At 39.5% G+C, this 26,637-nt stretch overlaps 1 protein-coding gene and 1 pseudogene across 2 annotated transcripts in view; both read left to right on the top strand.

The window, feature by feature from the left end:
- The window catches only part of GPC6 (glypican 6), a 1,081,278-nt gene that overhangs the window by 903,273 nt on the left and 151,368 nt on the right, over nt 1–26,637 (top strand). The gene's annotated exons all lie outside the window — the stretch shown is intronic.
- LOC123839839 (large ribosomal subunit protein mL42-like) lies at nt 11,337–13,328 on the top strand (annotated as a pseudogene).

Here is a 26,637-nt window from a genome sequence, read left to right as displayed (position 1 = left end):
CTTCCCACAAAAAACCACAATATAGGCTTCTTGCCGCACTTTCCCATCACCCTTCTGCCTCCTGAGTGATGCCCACACTCCCACATTTGGGCCTACATGCTCTGCCTCCTGTTTCTAGGGGTCTGTGAATATCAACTTCTTCCTTCATGACAATCATTTCTATGTCTGTGTGCCTTCCCGTACCTGATGAAGACAAATCCTAGGTGCATTTTAAAACCATTAGCAACTTCGGAGATTAAAATGAAAGGAAATTTAACAGACACGTATTTGAAATCCTCCGACTGGCCCTATGAGGTACCCTGATTTCTGAGAAGGGCTCTAATAGAAAGTTTTACAAAGTGTGACTTAGGTAAGTCACTTTGTCTCTTAAACCTCGGCTTCCTCATCTCTGAAACGGGGCATAAGAAGTGCCCACTTCAGAGGAGTTGTTGCATAAATAAGTCCGATAAAGCATAGATAGAACACAGCGTATCAGTAAGCTCCCAGGAAAAGTCAGCTCTTACCACAGTTAACAGAAAGAGAAATGATGGACCGCCAAATTTAGTTAGGGAAAGCTTTCAAAAGGAGATGATCTTTTTGACCTACATCTTACAAAATGAATAGAAATTCAAGGTGCAAGAGGGGTGGGAAAGAATTCAGTTTAAGAAGGAAACATGCACAAAGCATCAAGTGGTGACAGTATGCAAACCAACGTATAGGGGTTTTGCTTTTCCTTACCCTTCTGCTTTTTCTCACTTAAAACACCACTTTAGGTTGTTTAATATTTTGTTTAGATATTCTAATTGCTTTATGTATCATATATCATTTACATACATCATTTATATTTAATTTATATATTAATATAATTTTACATAATATCTATGTGTAATATTTTATTTCCCCTTTCTTGTTGATACAACACATCTGAAATATCCCAAGATAAATAAATTTCTTTAGGGTTCCTTGGTTTCTGTAGGCAGTGTTTTTCTGAATTTCATTTGTTCTCATCTTCCTTCCCAAGAAGGAAGAAAAAGCAATAATACGACTCATATTAGTTTGTTTCCTTCAGTGCTTCATGCCCAGCCTCATAGCTGTCCCGAGTATACGGGGTTTGGTTGTTAGAATGAGCATTGTTCAGGCAGAGTCTGTAACAGTTCCCTGGAGCTATTGTGGAAGAGCCCATGTAATAAATACATAATTATGAACTTGTTAAGAGAGACATTATTTACTCATTTGTCCAACATGGCTCCTTTCAGTCTACTTCGTAAGTAAATCTATATTTAGTCAGTGTCATATTGATCTGCAACCAGAGTACACTTTAATGCTCCTACAGAAACACACCATTAAAAAAATAAAAACGATGAGAAAAATCCACTGCAAGTCTCATTTTAAAACAGAAAGAAAATAGTGCTCTGTTTCCCATTGTTATGACTTTATTTAAAACAATACCAAAAAAGTGAACACCAAGAACCAGTTCTGAAAATATTGCAGAGAATCTCAGAGTCTTTCCAAATATTATAAATTTTATGAAACTCAGTGTTAGGAAAACTAATAACAAAAGACTGCATGATTGTCAAAGCTGGATGATCTGTAAATGGGTGTGCATTGCAGTATTCTGTTTTTCTATATGTTTAGAATGGGGTTTTTTTATTTTTAAAGATTTTATTTATTTATTTGAGAGAGAAAGAGAGCACAAGCAGGGGCGGGGGTGTTGCAGAGGGAGAGGGAGAAGCAGACTTCCTGCAGAGGAGGAAGCCCGATGTGGGGTTCAATCCCAGAACCCCAAGATCATGACCTGAGCTGAAGGCAGATGCTTAACTGACTGAACCACCCAGGCGCCCCTAGAATGTTTTATAATAAAAGGTTTACCATATTTAATAACTGTTCCTCGAAACTACCTATAATTTAAGTAAATATTACCTAAAATTAGATAATTTAAGGTAAAGCGTATGTCGTATTTGCATGAAATTACAACAGGATAAGAGGTAGAAGTCACAGTGAACTAGAATTTGTTTAAAACACAGAGTCGAACACTCCAAGAGTCAGATATTTTTAATGATCACAAGTAACACAAAGCTAAGTTTTCATCTTTACTTAAAGCTGTACATTTGCATGTGAAATCATGCAGAAGAATTACTTTACTACTTAGAGAAAACAAAAACATTATGAATAAACTTTTATTTATTTGCTATTTAAAGTCTAAATACCTTAACACATGTGAAGGAAAGTTCAAGCTATAAATGGGCAGGGCATAAAACAAATCCTGTATTAGAGCTTTAAGATGCCTTATAGCTTAGTACTTTTTTATTCATTGAGTCAGAAATTTCTCAGTGAATAAGTGAGTTTACAGGTATGAATCAGAAACCTCTGCAGTCAGTTTTTTGTTGTTGTTGTTCTACAGAAGAACCACTTTTGGTTTGTGTGTGAGTGTTGTACTGAAGGAGACAAGATCAGTGGTGACATAAGGTGTGGCTAAAAATGCCACTGATGACCCCCTTTCCTTTCTATACTGTGCACGTATTAAAATCTGTCCTTTGGCTCATGGCTTTAGTTGTTTTGTTGGTTGGTTGGTTGGTTTTTCTTTTGCACAGCCTGGAAAACTTAGTGACCTTGCCTCTGTGCCTGAAATGATACTTTAGTTGCCTAAAGTAACAAATGAATCTTTAGTAAGGCTTTATTTATATAGTGAGATAAAGATTCTGGATATGTTTTGGATACAATAACCAAGATTCAGCAAATAAAGATTATGTATCAACTTTCCAACTTTCAGTCTCACAAAATTACTATGCCAATATAAGAACTTAGAGAAAAATGCAGTCACCTTTTATCTCATTGCCATGAAAGCAAGAGTTATTTCTGACAATTATAAGTAACCAAAAATGAAATTTATTTATTTATTTGACATGGGAGGAGGATTACAAGAGTCACTTGGGGGAATAAGTTAGAAAAGTGTCAATGTGCCAATTAGAGCACCTACTTAGGCGCTACCCTGGGCATCAGTAATCCTTCAAAGCAATTGATATTATCACCAATTTACGGACAGGGGCACTAAATGCACGTAAGTTTAAATGACTTGTCCAAAGTTAAAGAATTAGTAACTTGTGGAGCCAGTATTCTTCTTAAGGCTTTTGCCTAAAGACCACAAGCTCAGCATCCGTCATTTTCATGGCCCTATTATATACAGAGTTCCTGAAAAAAGCCAGTGCAATTTCCAGGGAGCAATTTACAGTAGGGAGAAGAGCCTAGCACAATATGACACACAATTCTGTGCAACATTGGATGGGTGAGAGATTTATCAGTATAGTTTTTATGTTTTACACTTAGCAGATGTGCACATACTCTCAAGTTAAAGGGGCTAATTAACCATGGTTTGAAGTGACTGTTAAGTTCTGCCCTAACCACATCTCTCATTGCCTACAAAATCAATGAGGACCTTATTAGCACCTTTTTATATCCGATTCTGTGCCTGGGAAAATGGGTTCTGCCTGACAACTAGCCATGGTGGGAAACCTCTTTTCCTACTAAAAAAAAAAAAAAAAAAAAAGACGTTCAATATCATAGCCCTGTTAGTCCCACCCTGAGATGGATCAGCAATCAACCTTTTTTTTTTTTTTTTAACATCTCAATCCTTATTTCAAGCTAGTCGTGATTTCTTTTCTTTCATCAATATGTATGAGAAACTTGGCCTGTTTCGTGGAAGCAGTCTCGGAGAGCTAGAGCAATCAACTCCAAGTCAACAATCCTAAAGTCTCTCATTGTTGAACTGCTTGGTGATAGGTGAACCTGGGAAAGTCACTTCATGTCTTTGAAGCTCATTTGGTCTCAGGGTAAGAGCTGTAATACCTGCCACAGACTAAGATTATCACTGTTGTTAATTATGTGAAGTGATCGCATTCCCCAATTGTTTTAGGCACTAGCTGAAGGATGCAGAATTATTGAGTCCATGGAGCACAAAGAACTATTAGGTGTTTAAAATTGTTGAAAGGCATAAGAAAAAAATAATATCGTTCTCTTGTCACTTCACTATTTAAAAGGTATCTGCCACTTGTCACCCATAGCATCTTCCCTTGTGCAGTGATACCCCTCACATCCCTCAAGGTAAATTGTTTGGAGGCCCTTTAAATAATCATAAGAAGCAAATATATTTTGAGGAAACATGCACTGCGTGAGTGAAATACATCATCTTGTTCTCTCAGTGAATCCTTACACCCACCATACTGCATATGCACTGTCACTTCTCCACTGGAGACGCATGGAAACCAAAGCACAGACATGGGACTATTGAGTCAGTATCAATACTACTAAGTGCTGGAGCCAGAATGTAAGCCTTTGTTCTTAACTTGTCTTTCTCCCTCCAACTTGGAAGAAGTTTTTCTGTATCTAGAAAGGTACAGAGTGGCTAAGGTCATTAAAAATAGCTATTATTATCATTATTATTATCATCATCTGTGACCATTCCAAATTTGGCAGTATGAGCAATATCTTATAAACATTTAAGGAACACTAATAGTTCTTTGCAAGTGTGTATCAGTTAGTTTTTGCTGCATGACAAAATACCCCAAACTAAGCAGCTTACTAGAAAACTAATCATTTACTTATTCAAGATTTTTTTTTTTAAGATTTTATTTATTTATTTGAGACAGAGAGAATGAGAGAGAGAGAGCACATGAGAGGGGGGAGGGTCAGAGGGAGAAGCAGACTCCCTGCCGAGCAGGGAGCCCGATGCGGGACTCGATCCAGGGACTCCAGGATCATGACCTGAGCCGAAGGCAGTCGCTTAACCAACTGAGCCACCCGGGCGCCCCTACTTATTCAAGATTTTTAAAACCTGCTATTGGGCCTAGGGACATTTGGGTGGATCTTCTGGTCTCTGCTGGGCTCACTCATGCTTCTGCAGTGAGCTTTTAGGTTAGCTGAAGACTAAATGATCCGGGATAGCCTCTGCTGGGGTGATGTGTCCCAGTTCCTTGTGCTCTGTCATCTTCCAGCAGCCTAGCCCAGCCATGTTCACTTGGTGGTAGCAAGGTTAGATTGAGCGGCACCAGGAAGCCTCCTGGGGCCTATATTTGGAACTAGATGACATCACCTCCATGCATTCTATTAAGTAAAGCAAAGCACAGGACATTCAGCACGAAGGAATCAAGAAATACACTTTGCTTCTTGATGGGAGAAACTGCAAATCACTTTGCAAGGAATGCGACACAGAGAGGGAAGAATTGCGGCCATTTGCAGCAGAATAAATACACACAATCAACTTTACCTGTTACACATCTTAAAAGAATAATATGGAAATATGCATTTTTCTGAAAATCTCTTTTGTTCTATTTACAATGGGGTTAGGATGGTATGTTAAGTATTCTTTTATTGCCCAAGTGTCTGTGATCAGAAAAGCCTAAGATATCAGTCTCTCAGGATTTGAGTTTTGGACTGAAGTTATCAAAGTGTGATTACAGTAATCCTGAAATAATAGTTATTTCATATTTGATTTACATTTCTCTATAAGGTTACCTCAGGCATTATCATTGTCAAATCAAACTTAATAGAATTTCAGTTTTCTATGCTAAATAGCTTGTGCATATTTGGAGAATTCCCCTGCACACTTGTACTGACTCTCTCACCAAGGGATGTTCATTCTTTTGTGAGTTTGTTCTAATTGTGCCATTCACCGTATTAACATTAATTAGCAAACTCATCTTTCAACTTTACCCCCTTGGGCCAGATTCAGTCAGGGTTGGGTAGGTAGGGAATTTAATTAATCTATCAGCAAATTGAATTTTTTATGAGGTACTTTGGTTTTATCTTTTTTTTTTTTTTGGTATTGTATATTACAAAACTTATTTTGAACTGGAGTTACCTAAAGATTTTTTTATTAGGAAGGCAAAGAGTCCAGCTATTTCTCCCCAAAGCACTGCACATAATAAAATATAGCATCAATGTTCCTTCGGGGTAATTTTCAAGTAGATTTTTTTTTTTTTACTATTTACTTAGATTGGAGATTCTTTCCAGATTGAACTGATGGAAAGATTATTGTACAGTAAATGTATCAGTAGTTGGACATATAAACACCTATTATTTATGGCTTAAGAACAAAGGGCATCTGTGTGTGAGAATTTAATTCAATAGGGCTAATCTCAAATGCAATTAATGTTCACATTCTTTATGTGCCCCTATGGTAGTCTATTTGCCCAAGGAATTTATTGAAATAGGTACATTTAATTAAACTGTTTTCAGCACTTGGGCAAAGATACAATATAAGGTATGACATTACACTTAAAGAAAAAGAAAGATAAGAATCTGGACAACTATTTTTTTTTAATTTGGTCTCTTATCTTAAGAATGTGTAAAATTGGGACACCTATGTGGCTCAGTTGGTTAAGCGTCTGCCTTCGGCTTAGATCATGATCCCAAGTTCCTGGGATCGAGTCCCTCATTGAGCTCCTTGCTCAATAGGGAGCCTGCTTCCCCCTTTGCCTGCTGTTCCCCCTGCTTGTGCACGCTCCCTCTCTCTCTGTCTCTGACAAATAAATAAATAAATAAAATCTTTTTTTAAAAAGTGTAAAATTCTGGGGTGCCTGGTTGGCTCAGTTGGTTAAGCATCTGCCTTCAGCTCAGGTCATGATCCTGGAGCTCTGGGATCAAGCCCTACATCTGGTTCCCTGCTCAACAGGGGAGCCTGCTTCTCCCTATCCCTCTGTCTATCTCCCCTGCTCATGCTCTCTCTCTCTCTCAGATAAATAAATAAAATCTTTAACAAAAAAAGAATGTGTAAAATTTCAAATAGTAAAGGACCTATGTCAAATGTCCGTTTGTCTCCCACTCCTACACACACACATATACACACACACAGAACAAACGCTGTACCCCTAATGTTTCCTTCAGGAATGAGTTTACAGAGCATGAACTATTATGCAAGCTAGGGCAGTGAATTTGAGTGGTGTTTCTGGATGATAAAATTCATGTCTACTCCCAGCTCGTAACTAGCTGATTTTTTTTGTGTGTGTGAATATGAAGGGCTTAGAATTCTCTCAACATTCCAACTGGTTCTGCAATCATCTGCTTCTGTGAATTCTGGAATATGATTCTGTCGTGGGCTTTGTCTGTCTAGGTTTCCCAATTCACATAACTGTAGGCAGGCAGACTTGGCCTAAAAGAATCATTTTCTTATGTGTGTTTTTTCTACACACTTTGTAAATGTGTGATACACAAATGGGACAGATGGAAATGGAAAAACAGTGTTCCCTCGATGTTCAGTGACCCTATAACTTGCATAATAACATAGGCTTACGTTGACACTTACAAACCAGATTTCTTGTCCTGATGCATTTACATGGATAGGTCCAAGCCTTCAGTGAGAACTACCAGGACTTCGGAGTTACAAAACTGACCTCAAATTCTTTTTTTTATTTTTTTAAGATTTTATTTATTTATTTGAGAGAGAGAGAATGAGAGAGAGCACATGAGAGGGGGGAGGGTCAGAGGGAGAAGCAGACTCCCCGCCGAGCAGGGAGCTTGATGCGGGACTCAATCCAGGGACTCCAGGATCATGACCTGAGCCGAAGGCAGTCGCTTAACCAGCTGAGCCACCCAGGCACCCCTGACCTCAAATTCTATATTTGATTCTATTGAAAGGAGAATCTAGTCTCAAGAATTTTAGTTTCTTTTCTAATGGAAAAGGATCCTACTAAACAAATATACACCTGTTATATTTTATATTTCCATGCATGAGTTTTTTGCTTTTAAACCTAGACAAAAGAACCAGGCAGATATCAAAAGCAAAGGGAATAGATTTAACTTCATTAATAATAAGCTTTCAAATAACCATCAATATTTCCATATAACCCAAAAGGTATTATCACACTGTTGTGATACTCTGTATTTCAAGTATGTTTTTTAAATGAATTTTTTTTTCATTTCTTTTTTTAAGATTTATTTATTTGGGGGGAAAGAGGGAGAGAGAGACGGAAAGAGTCTCCTCAAGCAGACTCCCCACTGAGCACAGAGCCTGACATAGGGTTCAACTTAAGGCTCAGTGTGGGGCTCAGTCCCAGGACTCCAAGATTATGACCTGAGCCGAAATCAAGAGTTAACTGCTCAATGACTGAGCCACCCAGGAGCCCCTGAAATGAACTTTGAATATTAGTTCCTATTCTTTGTCTGAAAAGACAGACAGATATGAATATGTAGCAAGAATAAAAGAGTTGACCTCTCCCAAACATATATTAATGCTTTTTAAACGGTTGTTTTTCCAATCTGCACTCTATTCTTCATTGTGCCCATCCCTCTCTAAGCAAACTAGGGAATCTTGTTTTTGCTCACCTCTTCTGAAGTGTAGACTTCCCTTAAGCTACCCTGTGAGAATATGTAATTACCCCCACTGTGGCTAGGTGTGATGTTATTATCCCCACCTACACAGGAAGAAACCGAGGAACAATGTGACTTGCTTCAATCTATGGCATGAACTTTGGATCTTGGAGATATTTTTGGTTTGTTGTACAAGAGTACAAGAAAGTACTTTGTGTACTAGAAAACACTCTATTAATATAAGCAGTGATTATTATGCATTTGTGAAAAGTTGATAGCATTCTTACCGATCTTGCATCACTTGTCCTAACTTCAAGGAAATCAGAGTGATCAGAGAACAGCATTCCAAGGCTAAACATGACCCTGAGAAGACTTCCAAGAGGTGTCCAGGCCTTTCTCAGGAGGCAGAACTGTCAGGCCTTTGAAAGTTGACTTACTCACCTCCACGTGCTCCATTCCCCAGGCTGGTCTCCAGAGCCAGCTTATTCACATACCTCCGCCACAACGTTGAAACTCACTTTAAAAAACCTCAGTTTATAGTTGAAGATAAGATAAGGCTTTTCTCCACTCTACCCCAAATATGGTATGAACTTCAACAAAGAAAAAAGCAAAAACGTTTAAGTTCTTCTCTTTTATTATAAGTGAGGCTTACTTCACAACAAGCTGGGAATGTCTCTTCTCTGGTGACACAGTCTTATGTGGAAGTCAACAAGCCTGGGTTTGAACTCCGAAGCCCTGGGTCTCAGTGTGGCTTGGTCAAACTACTTATGAACTCAGTTTTCTCATCTACAAAATGGGGGTATCAGTGTGTGATTGGCAATGCCCCTGTGCACATTACAGATAATGAGTATTAACAAGGGGCTACCATTACCACCTTTTGTGAATTCCTAACTTCAGCTTGAATTTTGCAAATCGAATGCAGCATTTGACATCCTTGCATGATAATGAGACAGGATAACCAAGAGCAATACTGTTTGGGATCCCAATGTTAGTAAGTATAGATTGCAAATCAGGCAAAATTATATCGTTTCAGCTTAATCTACACCAACAGTGTGTAAACATGGAGATATTTTTATTTTCAGAAGTGTCCAAAACTTACACCTGTTTCTGAACTTTAAATCAGTGACTTTAGGCATGTTTGTATGGAAATAAAAATGTCAGATATACCTTCCTTTGTGAACATAGTCTCTTTATACCCATTTTGAAATAGTAGGATATGGAAAGAGGAAGCAAAAGGACAGCAATGAGTGAGAATCTATACGCTCATTGAACCTATTGTGAATCCAGGGACAGGTCTGTCTTTGAGAGGGCGTGGCAACATCCCATCCTTAAAGCCACAGCGATGGTTGGGTTACAGAATATTCTATAGCCCTATTAGTCATTCTGTCTCATCATTGTTCGAGGGTGCCGAACACGGCATTCAGTAGAAAAACTCGAGCTCAACCTATGAAAAACTGTTATCATCCCCTCCAACAAAACCATGTCTATATCCCATTTAATAGAAAGAGAAGCAGAAACATAACAGAAAGTGTAATGGTTATAAACACAAGCATTGGCATCACACAGACACTAGTTCTAATCCTAGGTTGGCCATTAACTCTCTGAGTAACCAGGGCATAATCTCCCAGGACCTCCATGCTCTCATCAGTACAATGGACATGATAAAACCTCCATGGAGGCGCCGTAAAGAGTACAGGAGATGCTCGCTGAGGCCGGACACAATAGCACTTCGCAAGTACGGCAGTTATCAATGGTTGCCATTTCAGGATGGACTGGTATTTCTTCCCCACTCCAGAACTAAAGCACACGCATTTCGTAATGGCTCTGTATGAGTTTTGACACAGGTTTGGATTCTATCAGAGAACGTGAAGTACACATAAAACTCCCTTATTTCAGGCCGCTGAGAATCCTGAAACCCTTCTTTCCTAAATAGGACTCCAGGGAACTGAAATTGCCCGATAAGATCAAGCAGTCCTTCAGATGATCAGTGCTCCTCTCCTCCTATAAAAATGGAAGAAGTGAGGCATTTTAAGCTAGAGAGCATAGCTGTGAGATCATTTCAAATGTGGGTAGTTGGTTCTGCTCCTGAACTTTGTGTAAATCAAAACCAAACTATCCATTTATTCACATGGTGCCCACTGTCCACCTTGGATAAATGATAGAGGAGCAACTGCTTGAGGCTGAGTCTTTCATGAGATGGGAGTGATAAAGATGATAGAATTTGTTTGGGGCTATCAGCACCACATTTTCTTTGACAAAGATGTTCGGAATCCCAGTGCACCCCATTATTCCACAGCCGTGGCTCGCACCTCTAAGCTGAGCTCAAATACACTTGTTAAACTGTTTTGAACAAAGTTTGCAACTCTTTCCCTCTGATGTGAGCCTTGCAGAAGTGCTGTCCTTTTTGTGACCCTCCCGTACCCCCAGGCTTCTGCACCTGCTACAGCACTTGGTAGTAACTGGAGCCTGGCAGAAGTTGTGCACGTAGAAGCTCGGTGTGCCAGAGGCAAAGAATTTTCCTGAGAGACCTTTGCTCCCCAACCTTTATAGCAATGGCTCTCAAAATTTAATTTGCATAAGAACCACCTGGGGGTACTCTTTAAAAATGCAGATTCCGCAGCAGCCTCTGCCCATTCCAGCTCAGTCCAGTGTTCGGTGTTCTGTAGAGTTCTGGACTTTGTATTTTTATAAGCATCCCAGGTTATTCTGATAACAGTGGTCATTCTTGAAGATACTGAGAGAAACACTACTTTATAGTATTTCTAAAAATCCTAATTTAGGGGCACCTGGGTGGCTCAGCGGCTGCCTTCGGCTCAGGTCATGATCCCAGGGTCCTGGGATCGAGGCCCATGTCGGGCTCCCTGCTCAGTGGGGAGTCTGCTTCTCCCTCTCCCTCTGCCTGCCTCTCTGCCTACTTGTGCTTTCTCTCTATCTGTCAAATAAATAAATAAAATCTTTAAAAATAAATAAAAATCCTAATTTATAAAATTGTATGTGATCATAAACAAAAAGTATAGAAGATAAGTACTCCCATAGGCCGTACCAGCTCATATATGCTTTTGAGTATCAGAAACACTATAGGGTGTGTTTGTGTCTCTCACTCCCCTACCCTAATACGTTTGGGGCAATAGAGTAACAACAACAATAGGGACGATAATAATAATAACAGCATGTCCTTTGAAAGGGTCAACTGCTGTTTAAGCAAAAATACAGATATAGAAAGAGTAAAAGCTTGAGCTTCGGAGGGCTGGTGCTGACCTTTACTAGTTACCTGACCTTGAGTCACTATGTCCTCATTTATAAAAGAGAGATAGTATTGGAGATAAGATGGCAGGCTCACGGTGAGCGGCTGTCAGGGATGAAAATAGGTATACCTGGAAGAAGATTTTAAAATCAGTCTCTCTTCAAATCATCTTCTTTCACACCACCTAATAAGCATCTTGATTCACCATGGCGTTAGCTGCAGTAAAATGGGCGATATCAAACAGGACTATCTGGAAACTTTCCAATTCAAAACAGAGCTTTATATTGTGTTTGTAATAAATCTATATATTCTTCTCTACCAGATGACTATAATTGCAAAGTAGAGCTTGCTTTGACATCGGATGGCAGGACGATAGTATGCTATTACCCTTCTGTGGACATTCCATATGAACATACAAAACCTATCCCTCGGCCAGATCCTGTGCATAATAATGAAGAAACACATGACCAAGTACTGAAAACCAGATTCGAAGAAAAATATGAGCACTTTGAGCAAGGACCCATGATAGAAAAACTTAGCAAAATGTTCTTTACTACTAAGCACCGTTGGTATCCTCGTGGACAGTATCATAGATGTCGTAGGAAACTGAATCCTCCAAAAGACAGGTGATACTGAGGTTTTCAGGAATCAAAAAGATGTTATCTTGTGTCTCATTTGCCATTTGAGAAAATGCAATTGAGTATATTCACTAATGTGTTATATAGCAAAATAATAAAATGTCTTCATGTAAAAAAAAAAAGGGGCGGGGGAGATAGTATTGACCTTGCGGGAGTGTTGTGAAGGACTTAGTAACTATCAAGAGCCTATCCCAGAGCCCAGGCACACTCAGTGCTAGTGTGAAACTCTGTCTCCCCCATGGAGGTACGAGGAACAGTTCAGGGGCCTCATTATGAGCCACTCAGGTGTCTTCATAACCCAACTTTTTCCAGCATCCTGGGCTTGGCAGGTTTCAAAAGGTATTGGTCTGTGCCTTAGTCAGTTCCAGCTGCTCTAACAGAATCCCATAGACTGGGTGGCTTAGAAACAACAGCAGTTTACTTCTTATAGCTCTGGAGGCTGGGAAATCCAAGATTAAGGCACCAGCAGATTCAGTGTCTGGTGAGGGCCCACTTCCAGCTTCATGGAAGGCTGTCTTCTCTCTGGGTCCCATGCATATCAGGGCCTAGGGAGCTCTCTTTTGTAAGGCTTTCCTGAGGGCACTAATCCCCTTTAGGAGGGCTCCATTCTCCTGACCTAATCACCTCCGAAAGGCCCCACCTCCTACTCCCATCATAAGGGGCTGGGATTCCAACATAGGACTTTCAAAAGGGCACAAACATTTAGTCCTCATGAACTTCTTCATATTAGCTGAACTTATAGACACTGCCTTTTACCTAAAACACTAAGTAATAGGATGTAATTTCTAAGAGAAATGAAAGATGCACTGAGCCAGTGTCCTGCACAGTTAGAAATACTCCCACTGAGTTGGAGCCATTGGAAGGAGGGGGTTGCATCACACTGACAGATGAATCCCCCGAACCGTCCTGGAAATGAAGGACAGAGACGAGTGGTCAGAACATCCTCTCTTCCCTGGACTCACTCGCATGTTCCCTGCACTCCAAACTCCATGAAGACCATCACCCTCCATCTCTAAAAAAAAGTCCAGCTTGTCTAGATATTCTGTACTAGTGATTTAGAGACCAGATCCGAAGGGTCAGGATTAGCACTCTTTCAAGGAAGTTTATGCTCCTGTTCATGAAAGACAAAACCCCTTCAGTATTGATATAGACATCAAAGGAGAAAAACAGAGACCATCTCTTTTTCCAAAAAGACCCTGTATTCATTTGCTTAAGTCTGCCATAAGAAAGCTCCACCAACAGAGAGGCTTAAACAATTTAAACAGCAGAAATGTATTCTCACACAGTTCTGGAGGCTGTAAGTCTGAAATCCAGTGTTGGCAGGGCCAGGCTCTCTCTGAAGGCTCTGGGGAAGGATCCATTCCAGGCGTCTCTGCTCCCTTCTGGTGGTTCCTTGGCTTATGGCAACATAACTCCAGGCTTCCCATGGTGATGTCCCTGCACACACGTCAGTGTTCAAATTTCCTCTGTTCATAAGGACACACGTCATATTGGATAAGGGGCCCACCCTACTCGACCATGACCTCAACTTAACTCATTACATCTGCAATAACCCAATTCCCAAATAAGATCACATTCTGAGGTATTGTGAGTTAGGATTTCAACATGTGAATCGGGAGGGGAAAGGACACAATTCAGCCCCAGACTCTTACAAGCAAATTTATATGAGTATTTGATTAGGACACAAAGTGTTGGGTCATACAGGGACAAGTTGACTTCAGCTTAAAATTTCCCTTAAAACTTTTCTTATCTGGTGACTACCATTCCGTAGGAGTTTCTCGGTATGAGCTCCATGGAACTGTCTTGTTTTAAAGATTTATCCGTAAATAGCTGAACAGCCTGACCTGGTGAATGGGATCGTGTAATGTTCACATTTAAAAGTCCTTGACTTGAAAGCTAGGATCGATTCTTTCATATTTTCCCAAAAGTAAAGCACTCATTTTAAAATAAGTGATACATTGGTCTTCTAAGGGAACTAATAAACCCCAACAAAACTAATAAAACTGCTCTAACTAAAATCACTAAAATTTACCTTCTTAAAACCATGAGGGTACAAAAACAATCTCCAAGCCCAGTTATTTTTTATGGAAACTGACATTTAAATTAAAACTCACTTAACAATGGTTAGACCTGAAATATAAAAGGCATTTTCTGAGAGTAATTGTTAGCATACTCATATGTCCGTACAACAGAGTGATCCCATTTCAACTTTACTTTTAATCTAATTTTATATGACAGGATCATGTTAGAACCCCATATGTTCCACTCTGAACTGTTTATATTCACTATAATCATATTCACTGAAAATTTCTGCAAAGCAGATTGTTAAATTCTCAGTTTATTTTTCTAGAAAAAAAAAATTTTTTGGCAGAGACTGACAATAGTTAACAAGATACTGTGATTAACAAGAGCAAAGCTTCTAAAATGAAGCTGTAAGGCACGGGTTTAAATTGGGTAATAGTCAAGGGTATGATTAAAAACTTGTTCATTTGCATTATTTAAACAGCCACTGAATACCATTAATTTCAATTGAGAACTAAAAGCACAGTCTATCAATTAGGAGCAATCTGAATTGGAAGTCAAGAACTTTCTAGTTCTTGACTACATGTTTTTTTTATCTAGTAATAGGGTTTGTTTTTTGTTTGTTTTCTAAATCTTGCATTGCTGCCTCATTCTAGTTACTTAATCTCTTCATGTCTGGGTTTTTGTCTCAAACAAAATGGGAATATTAATTCTCAGTCATACCCATGAAGATTGATGCACAAATAAACTGTTTGTAGACTTGCCGTTGGCAGTACAAACCAGAGCCTCGTTCATATTTCAGATCAATGCTCTTTTCAAAATAAGCTGAGTGATGAAAGACTGTACATACATGTTTTAGGAATTTGTACAGTCTTGGAGACAAGCCCAGATCTCTAAACTAGAAACATGCAGGGGAAGCTCTAGATTATACCCTGTAGGAGCAGAAGTCCAAGAAGTAGAACGAAAAAAAAGGGCCTTCTTACCTTTATCTCTGGTGAACGTGTTGCTGAAGACCCATTAGGAAATGATGAATGGGTGGCCATTGCTTTAAGTCAGCTTAACTTTTCAGCCAGCCTAATGGGCTGTTGTTCTTTACTCTTCCTTACCTGGGTTGTGGACACAAGGTCAGGATGATCCTCAGTACTGAGAGTGCAGTCGGAAAGATCAAACTTTTCCAGGACTGTTTAATCAAGAGGCAGGCATATTCTAGATGAATGTCTTGCCTGTGCCTGGATCTGTGTATTTAATAGATATTACATAATTAGATGGTGCATGAAATCAAGAAATATCTAAAAGAGACAAGTTTCAAATAGATTTTCTAACAGTTCTTCATTTCATCTGTTTCTCAATTCCCCTGCCAAGTGTCCTAGTTTATCTTAAACTCAGTTTATCAGGAAACCACTCCCGGTCTGTGGTTTAGCTGTAATCTGACATGGACATCATCTCGGGGGGCCCCACCATCTTACTCGTTGTCACTGAACCTTTGTTTAACCCACACAAAAGCCCCCTCTTCTATCAAATTCCCAGATAGTCTCTCTCACTAGTCAAGTGTCCTTTGCTGAGTAAACTAGGAAACCCTTAAAATGAAGTAAATTTTGAAACATTTTAAAGAATAATGGCCAAATTCCCTTTTTCTCTTTTGCATTGTAATTGCCAAATCCTACTTTTGAAAACTATTTTAAAAATTGCCCAAAGTTTCTTTCCTTCTCTCTTTTTTACATGGAAGGGGAAGAAGATGGTGGTGTGTGTATGTGTGTGCCCATGAATGCCTGATTGCCTTTATTTCACATACTATGCAACCATTGGGCAGGTTGAAAGGATATTCCCTTTTTAAAAAAATTATAAATACCCATATCAATTGGCTAAAAATTCTAGTTGATGATGAAGTAATATAGGGATATGGAGAATGAAATGGGCTTTTTTTGAGGTCCTTATATGCTAAAGCACGTACTATGTCAATTTACTCTACAAACACACACTTAGACATGATTGTGAGTTTGATATTATCGTGCTCATTTTACAGAGCGGAAAATTGAGTCTCTGACTTTGGACAAATGATAACTTGTCCAGAGTCACACAGCTACCAAGTAATGGAACTTGGATTGGAAACCAGATTTTTCTGGCACCACCTATACCTTTTCTATTCTGCCAAGATGTTTTCTCCTCCCTATGTTGCTCCATGATGATAATAATGCAGCTATCATTTATTAAAATTCTACTACATACTGTGTGCCTTATGCCCATTTTCATATAATTCTCCGCTACTCTAAACAACAGTATCATCAGCCCTTTATACATGAGAAGACTAAGGCTCAGAACCCATGTGTAACATGGTCGAGCTCAGAAGTAGCAGAGCCAGGAATCAAACCCTGATAATCATTAATGAATTCCATATTTGTAAAGTTTCTGTGTAACCCCAAAATCAGTACTCAACAGAGCCCTGCAGTCCATCATTCGCAGGCATCTGCAAAGTGGCAAAAATCTGAGTCGCCCAGGATGCACGCTGCCACCTGAGGTCAAACAAGGCAATGCTCTGCCTTCTTGTTTTCAGCTCTCCTACTGTAAACAGCATCCTTTTCTCCATCTATTTAGTGCCACATTTGTCTAATGTTAATGGGTTTTTTCCTTTTTCTTCTTTCTTTCTTTCTTTCTTTCTTACTTTCTTTTTTTGGTAATGTCACTGTTTAAAATGGCCCCTCTCAAGCTTAGGGCTGAAGTGCTGTCTGGTTGTCCTAAGTGTGAGAAGGCTGTGATATACCTCATGGAGAAAATGCATGTGTTAGAGAAGCTTCGTTTAGGTATGATTTATAGTGCTGTTGGCCTTGAGTCCATTGTTAATGAATTACATATATATATATATATCTTTAAATAGAACAGATGTACATTTAAAAGGCTGTGTATTGATTGGTTGACCAGAGACTCGCAGGAACCTAACCCTGTAATTTCCCTAAGACCAATGTACTGTTTAGTATTCATTAATTCAGTGTTCTCAATGACCTCACAGATCATAACTACCACAAATAACAAAAATCAACTGTATCTGTGTTTCCTGTGTCCACGTTCTTCTACTACCCACTCCCGACCCTCTGTACATTCTGTGAAATAAGTGTCCGGTTGTGTGTGATGCACCTTTGTTTTTAATTTTTGCACCCATTTCCCGGGAGAGATATGTTCCCTTGTCATAACCGCCATTATTCTTTCAAATGTGACACCATTCCACCATCCTACACTGTGGCTTCAGTGACCAATAGATTCTCATCATTACCAAGAAAAAATCAACACAGCACACAGTAAAGCAAACTCATAAAATATTTATTTAAATTGATTTAGCTTAGAGCAAGTTTATATACATAAATAATTTGTACTCTGTGAGTCAGATTCGGAAATGCAGATGCAAAGTGTGGGGCACGGAGACGTGCTGGGGGCTCTTTTCTGAGCATCCCCATCCGGTTACAGAGTTCACACTTAGGTCTAGAGAAACAAACAATATATGGCAGTGGTCTCCTCTCATCGCATAATGGGTTTTATCTATACCCTGAACCTTCTGGAATTTAGCCCTTTCTCTAAAGGAGATCATTTCCTGAGAATTTCGTCACTGAGAAAAAAAAAGAAATAAATCGGCAAGGATGATATCTTCAACACTGCAAAGGGTTTTGGATTGTACCATCTATGCTTCCTACACCTGCCTGTTTGCTAGAGGGCTGCTAAAACACCAGCTCTCCTCCAGCTTGTGTGGGAAAATGGAAGATGAAATGGATTGGGAATCCAAAGACACCGTCTGAAGCCCGACTTTATGACACACCGAGGGTTCTGGGCAAGTCACTGTACCTCGTAGAACCACAACTTCCTCACCTGTAAAATGACAGAATTATCTGCCTGTCTACTTCCAAAGACTGTAGTCATTAGAGGAGATACTAATGACTCACCGGGTAAAGAATTTTGTAATTAACAAAGCATTGTTCGCATACATTATCTCATTTGATACTCGCATCAACATTGCCAATTAAGTATGATTATAATTATTACCATTTTGTGAAAAAGTCTTTGCAAACACAAAGGTACTGCAAAAATACTTGTACCATAAAAAGAAATCAATGGTTTTGAAGACAGCAGAAAGAAGATTGTTAGCATGTGTGAGCCCTACAAGGAATTAAGACCAAATATGCCACTGCCTAGTTTAAATTAAATGGATCACAACATAAGGTGCCAAGCCAAGAGGGCTGATGGGCCTGAAACCCAGGTCACACTCTGATCTCTAGGACACATCCTGGGGGGGGCCGGGATTTATTCTAAATTGTACACAGTTGTCATATGGGCTAGTGTGGTCCTAGGTTAATGGATCAAGACAACAATCACATTAATAGCCATGGGTTCATAATAAAATTTGTGTCCCTCGCTTTATATAATGTGATCTTTTTGCTTAAAAATTACTTTGTTATTGCATCAGTCTGGATAGGCTGGGTAACACTGCAGTAACAAATAACTCCAAAATCTTGATGGCTTATCATAACAAAGACTTATTTCTCACTCAGGCTACACCCTATATTGGCTCTTGCTTACCTCTTTACCTCTTACTCTAGATCTCAGGGTGAAAGGGTAGCCACCATCTTGAACATTGCCAGTTGCCAAGGTAGAAGACAAACAAAAGAGGTCCGGAGAGTCTCACAACGGTAATTAAAGTCTCTGGCCTGGAATTAGCACACATCACTTCACTCCCAATTCAGCAGTAACCCAATTACAAGTCAAGAAACAATCCAATAATGTGCCCGAAATTAGGAATAACCAGAACTATTTGGTGGATAGCATGTAGTAGAGATGAAACAGACTTAAGAGTTTTCTTTGACCGTAAGCTCATGACCATTCCATGGGACAAGATTGCCAACTTCAGCTGAATTAATAGACAAGTATTACCCACAACAAAGGACAAAACAGTTGTGTTCCTAGTGCTGCTACACCAACATTGATCATGTAAACCTTAGAACTGATTTGCCTTCTAGAGACAGCAGTATTATCTGTTTTGTCTTTACTCAAGTGAATTGCAGTGAAAAAATTATGAAGTCCTATGCAATTTTGTGACATTAGATATTAGTTATTAATATATAAACTACTACTATACTACCCTAAACTAATGTGTGTTTAATATCTTTTTATTAATTGTGTCAAGAAACCTTACAAAGAAGAAAATGTTTTTCATAGCGAGGGGTTTATCTGAAAAACTATTATTTCTAGAAATGATTACCTTTAAAGGAGAATTTTTTTTGTCTCTAGCTAAAACAACAGACTAAAAGTAGAAGGTAGGAGAGTGTAGACTGATTCCCAGGAGGTGGAGATATACCAGAGTAAAACATCCTGCAAAATGAAGAACTTTCATTTTCGCCATACTTGTACATGTAGGCCTACAGAATATTCTCCGCTCCTGGAAAGACTGATGCCCTGAAACCATCCCATTGTCAAGTGGAGTTTGTAGAATACCCACTCCAACACACATATATTCTGTTTTGTTTAAAAAAAAACAAAAACTAGACAGATAAGTTTAAAATGGGATTTTTGAAAATGCTGCTAACCAGTTTGGGAAGAGTCACCAGGCAGATACAAATGCTAGCCATGGGGATTACTTACTCATAATGTGCTGAAAATGAGGAATGTTTCAAGAATTGTTTCCCTATTGTAGTATTGGAATGCTAATGTGTAAATATGGTAATGTTAAACACTATCATATCTGCTGGGAACTGGAATCTACTTTATTTTACAATCCTACAAGGGAAAAATATTTTGGTATTTTGGGTGAGAATCCAAGAGAATGAAGATGCATGCTGACATCAGTCAGAGCTCTGCTCATGAAAAGATGTTCTTTCCAAGCACAAATGTGTTTGATATATTGTTATTTAACATGCATTTAATTATTCTTTTCATTAAGTTTTTCTAATTGTTTCTAAGTATTATTTGCCTTTGGTGGAATAATCTTGTTATTTTTATGATCTCAGAAAGGCAGGATGGGGAATAATGATATCAGGTGTAAGCTGGATCTGTAAGTGCTTATTTTCAAATATACACACAAAAGCTGGAGGGCCTGGTTATCAAAAGCTATTACATATAGGAATAGCATGAGAATATTTATTGGTATTTGTTTCCGTTTAGGCATCCACCCCTTAATTTTTTAATTTCCATTTTAAAGTTGCTGTATTAAGCATAATAACTGCTTGAAACATGTAGCTGAATAGGAGAGAAACTATAGAAGCCAAGGAGGATTTTAATTACAAACTCCATTTCAGCAAAATTGCCAGCAACGGGAGCGTGGCTCTGCAAGCATTTAGGTTAGGATAGGGTGGTGCAGGAAAAACATTTGCAGTAGGATAATCTTTCCCCTGCTTAGTAGCACAAAGTGAGAAGGATAGCTTCATCGACTTCCAGACCACCAGACCCAAAGTAACCTTGAGATTGTGCCGCCATGTGAAAAGGGGAGATAAAAAGAATACTGGGATAATCCAGGGTAAAAGAAATGAATCAAGAAGATGATAGTAACTCACACTGCAGTGTGACTCTTCTTTCCCACTCCCTTGAAAATTGGCTATCAGGAGTGGATGGTGTCCATTTCAGAATACACATGGCAACAGATCTTCTCGGATCTTTGCTGGAAGATGAAGATGCCCAAGTCATCATGGCTGGGAAAGGAACGCAAACCTTCGGGCAGTGTGGTGATGCCGAAAGATCTCGAGCTTTGGAACTGGGCAGACTTCAATTTCTGGGCTGAGTCTACCATGGAGTACCTGGGCCACCTTGGATGGAATCATAAATAGTAATTTTGTTCTCTCATAGGGTCACTGGGAGAAGTAAATGAATTACCAGATGTAAAGACTGAATACACTCAATACTTACCTTTGCTTCCTTATCTAAAGAGGAATCCAGGGCGCCTAGGTGGCTCAGTCAGTTAAGCGTCTGATCCTTGGTTTGGGCTTGGGTCACGATCTTGGGGTTGCAGGCTCATGGGATGGAGCCCCACATAGTCTCTGTGCTCAGAGCAGAGTCTGCTTGAGATTCTCTCTCTCTCCTTCTCCCTCTGCCCCTCCCCCACTCTCTAAAATAAATAAATAAATAAATCTTTAAAATAAATAAAGGGGAGGAATCCTAGAACTAGCTTTTCTCATTTTACGTGAGGAAAGTGGTGCCCAGAAATGCCAAAGTCCTCTTGAGCTCATATGACCTGGGGGGAGGGGGGCATTGGTTGGAGTCCGTGTGCCCAGGAAAAGGCTTTCCCATGCCCTCCCCCATGCCAGCAGTGGATCTTATAATCCAAAGAAGTAGGGGTGGAAGCAGGGGAATAGATCTACCCAGGACCGTCTGAGGTGTCTGCCCACTATTGCCAGTGTTAGGGCTGTGAATCTGGACATGATTCCTGGATCATGTGTGGGGGAATCTCTCCTCACATCCCAGCATTCCCCCAGTGGGGACTGGATCCTCAAGCCATGAGCCATTTCTTGTCACCTAGTCAGCTGTGGGGAGTGTCTCCTCGGAGAAAGAAGAGACCTGTGGTCCCAGTAACTAGACATCCCTGAGCAAGCCACTTAAATTCTCTGGATTTAAGTGGTCAGACTCATCTCAAAGAATTGTTGAGAGAATTACAGATAATATACTTAACAACACCCAAGGGAGAGCCTATCATATAAATGCATAGCAGAAAATAAATGATAGTTATTACTTTTTGAACTATCACCATTATTGTAGATGACAGTAAGAATAGTCAACGTTTATGATTGCACTTTGTGCTAAGCACTGTCATAAGAATCTTCCATTTAACCCTCATACCAGTGCAATGAAGGAGGTATTATTTCATCTTTCAGCTGAGGCATCTGAAGCCAGAACAGATTGGGCATAGGGAGGGGTTGGGTAGCAGGGCATGAAGATTCTCCTAAACATTTCCCGGTACCTAAAGCACCATAGAAGTACCTTACAAAGAATGTACAGAAGCCCCACTGTGTCTCCATGGCTATGTGGTTTTGACCGCAGCTGACTGATCACTACTATGTCCCTAGTACCTTGTACAAGACCTGGTGTGCCGTAGGTGTTCAATAAATTTTCATTACTTTGATGAATTAGTGAATGATAAATATTGCTGCACTCGGGTCTTTACATTGGCCCAACAGACAATTCCAGGGACCCTTGGGCTGGCAGTAATCAATCACAAAGGCTGTTTGTAGAGACAGCTTAGCACTCTGGAGCCAAGGAGAATCCAGCCATGAAGAGAGAGGGAATATTACTAAGCAAAAAATTAAAAGCTATCACCTCGGCTGTTTGCCTTGGTGGCATTTCTGAGGAAACACATTCAGAAATATTTGGCAGCCCATGACATTGACGCTTTGACTCTCCAGGAATAAGGAAAGCATCAGAAATAAATTTACTTCCCGTTTAATTTTCTATAGAATGTTTTCCCCCACCAAGATACAAAGGGCAACTTAAAAGCCATGAGATTATTAAAAATTAATGGGAAATGCTGTTATCGAGGGTTTGCTTATTTTACTGTTATTAAAAATGCAAACAGATTGGGTGAAACATTTTCAGCCTGAAAGAGATCTCAGAAAATGGTTTTCTTATCATAAAGTGCAAAGCTAAGCAGAGTGACAGTAAGTGATCTTTTCCTATGATCAGTGTTTCCTACTCTTAGGGGCAGAAAAATAGATGTCTGAGGAAATCGTACATTTTATTTAATAAAGCAAAATAGAAACAAAGCGATCTTCCTATTAACATGAAAAAAAATATATCTGCTTTTGCTATGGCCACATGCCTTGGTTTTAATAAAACTAAAAAAAAAAAAAAGATTTCAGAATCTTTTGTGCTGATCTCAAAAAGCTATGTAGGAAAAATCACAAAAGGGCCAGATTGCAGCTGCGCGTGTCTCTTGTAAGCAAACAGAACTGGCCGTGTCAGGACAGCAAGGTGGGAGAAATGTTAGCTGTGGTGACTACAGAATCATTTAAAACAACACCTACAAAATGTGTTTTCTAAGAAAGCAAACATCTCCATTGCACACATACTTCTTTACCAAGAGGTAGCTGTGGCGTGTTTAAAAATCTACTTCTCAATGACTGACTGACTAACCCATTCATTCCTAAAAATACCCCTTTCATAAAACCGTGTTTAGCTGGGTCCTCACTTTAAATTTAAACAGGAACTAATAGTACTCTGCGCTATTTGCTTTCTCTTCATCTAAGCAATTTTTTTAGGGAAGAAGCAAGAGAGAAGTTTCCAGCAATACTATCACCCACATGCACACACACAACCTGCGAACTGAGCCTTTCATGGGCTTCTGCCACCCCACACTGTCGCTCTGACAGGAGGACTAACAACAGACCCTTCTTTGAGAGACAGCGGTGGCTTTCAATCCTCATACCACTTTTCTAAATCGAGGAGACCTACGGTTTTTGTTTTTGTTTTTGTTTTTGTTTTGCCAAAGAACTCACCCTACTTCGGGAGATTTTTTGTTGTTGTTTCTGTCAGGGAATGTTCAGCTCAGTACCTTTCCTAGAAACTGGTAGGGCTAAAATCTGTAACTTTCCTTTTTTACATATTTAGTCATTAAAAAGTAAGTGCGAAAAGCTTATGCTTTTTATTCAACCACAACACATCTTTTCAAAATTCTGTAATGGCCCATAAATTTGCATTAATGATCACCTGCTCCAGAAACCTCGGAAACAGGAGGCTGGAAGCACATCTGTGCGTGTTTATGCGTCTCCGATGCCTCACTCTGGACCAAGGTTGGAAGCTTTGGAGAAAATAGAACTCCACTGACTAGCTGTTTGTTACCATTTTTGGCCAAAAGAATAGTTGGGTCAAGCACCAGCACTTATAACCAGGAGATTTAATGATGGTCAATGTTAATATCTCATATCCTGCAGGAATTCACAATATCTCAGGTTTTAGGACATTTTGTTTTCTTTTTGGTGGGACCAGGATATATGGAAATGACCTGCATGGAAGGTCAGGCTGGCCTAATTTGGATTTCCTTTCAAAACTCTATAAGACATAAATACCTACTACAAATTACCTAGTCGCTGCCACTTAACAACATTTTTGTAGGGAAACAAAAATGTGAGAGTTTGAGTCTTGGAGGAACTCTATAAAGCTCTATAAAGAAATCGTTTCAGGATGAGGAGAATTATGTATAGCTCAGAGCAGGGTTTACAAACAGACCAGGAGGTGCGGGAAAAACTGGGAGCCATTAATCTTATTGTTAATCAAAGACTGGTTTTGTAAAGCAAATAGTCAGCTCCTAATTTATCTCTTTTGTACGTTCAACCTCTTAGATGCCAGTATTTCTTTGAGCAGAAGACAGATCTTTTAGGATGCCTAGATATTTCAATGCAAGTTGAAAGCACCAGCATTCCAAGTATGAGAAAGGGTCAAGGTCAGATGTTTATTTATGGGGCCCTTATTTGTAGCAGGAACTGTGCTATATCAGGAGTGTGACCCACTACTTCCTTGATCACGTTTCATTCCCCTACAGCCCTGTGGAACACAGGTGACATTAATTTCACCGGGGAGGAAACTGAGGCTTTAAGAGGTAGTTCAAAGCCAAAGAGTAAGTGATAAAGCAGAATTTAAACATATCTCATCTAAAAAACCATGCCATTTATCCTTCTGAAGCCTCCGTAGGAAAAGAGTCGGGATATGAGGTAAACTTAGAAGCATTCCAGGGTTGCTGCTAAACTCTATGCTTTTATTATATCTGCCGTATCGTACTATGGTATTCATAGGCACAAAATTCTCGGGGAATCATACGCCCACCATACCGTCAGATGATCACCGGAAGATGCTGATTTTCTCTATGTAATGCTGAAGCAAAAAATTAGTTTGTCACTGAAAATATATTGCTGTTGGGTGAGAAGAGGGGCTGTGCTTACAGTTTGCTTTTTTTTTTCTTTTTGTTTTTTTGTTACTTTCTCTGAGGTACCGGTGACAACCCTTGAATGTGACCCAGGTACTTTAAAAAACCGCTTAAAACTTGTCTTGTGGACCATGGGAGACCAAACTCTGGCATTAACCTGGGAGAGTAACTCTTTTATTGTGAACAAAATCTGTTTAAAAAGGAAGGAAGTCCTGTCATAAGGTACAACGCAATGAACCTAGAAGACATCATGCTAAGTGAAATAAGCCAGTCAGAAAGACAAATACTGGGGGCACCTGGGTGGCTCAGTGGTTGAGCGTCTGCCTTTGGCTCCGGTCATGATCCCAGGGTCCTGGGATCAAGCCCCGCATTGGGCTCCCTGCTCAGCAAGAGGTCTGCTTTTCCCTCTCCCACTCCCCCTGCTTATGTTCCCTCTCTCTCTGTTTCTCTCTCTGTCAAATACATAAATAAAATCTTTTAAAAAAAAGAAAGAAAGAAAGAAAGAAAGAAAGATAGATAGACAAACATTGCACAATTCCACTTACACGAGGTATCTAAAGTAGTCAAACTTCTAGACACAGAAAGTAGAATGGTGATTGCCAAGGGCTGGGGGAAGGGGAAGAAGTTGTTCAGTGGGTAGAGTTTCAGTCAGGGATGAAAAGTTCTAGAGATCTGTCATACCACAATGTACAGAGGATTAACAATACTGCTCTGTACACCTAAAACTATTAAGAGGGTAAATTTATATTACATCTTTCTTACCACAATAATTTTTTTAAAAAAGCATCATGACAAATCCTGAAAACAGCTGAACACACCATCTGAGAACGACGTTAAACTAGACATCAAAGAGTGAGCTGTAAAGCACTACACTCCAGTGGTTCTGATTTTTCAAGACCATTTTGAACACTCAAGTCAGGTAGAAGGAGTCAAGGAGGGAGTTTTCTAAAACAATCTCTCTACAAGCCCTCCTCATGGTTCAGTCGAACATTTCAGATTATCCATTCCATAAACAACCTCCAAAAAGGCAGAGTATTACTTGGTTTGTTACCAAATGCCTGACATCCTCACTGAGCTGCCTAGGACTCTGAAATACTCCCAGGAGAAACTTCATAAGCATTACCTTGAGCCCCAGGGAAAATGCTAATGAGAAACATTAATTTCGATTTGTGAGAAATTCTGATTAGCTTGTGTGTGGAGTATACATGAATCTTTCCTGATTACTCTCCATCCTGAGCTAAAAAATTTTCTAGGACACCAAGATTCAAAAGTGTAGATTTGCATGTTCCCAGTGCCCTGAAAGATTTTATACAACATTCTACTGTCAAATGATTTTTTTTTTTTTTAACTCTACACTTGTCCTTCAACTCTTTGGCTGAAATGGAACACTTAGGAGAAAGCAGTTACAGTGGTATACAGTTCTTTTAAAGCATGAAAGACCATTCAATTAGTCAGAGATGTGAGGTGTTAATAAAAGATTTGCCAAGAATGTGGGAGTTATAAGGGGCCTTTGAGGTAATCTCGTCCAATGTCTTAATTAAACAGGTGAAGAACCAGAGACTCTAAAACCTCAT

Source organism: Mirounga angustirostris, unplaced genomic scaffold (genome assembly GCF_029215605.1).
Source record: "Mirounga angustirostris isolate CCGP_5_RB_7025 unplaced genomic scaffold, mMirAng1.0.hap1 SCAF_3, whole genome shotgun sequence".
Taxonomy (NCBI): Eukaryota; Metazoa; Chordata; class Mammalia; order Carnivora; family Phocidae; genus Mirounga; species Mirounga angustirostris.
This window is presented reverse-complemented; position numbering and strand designations above follow the sequence as displayed.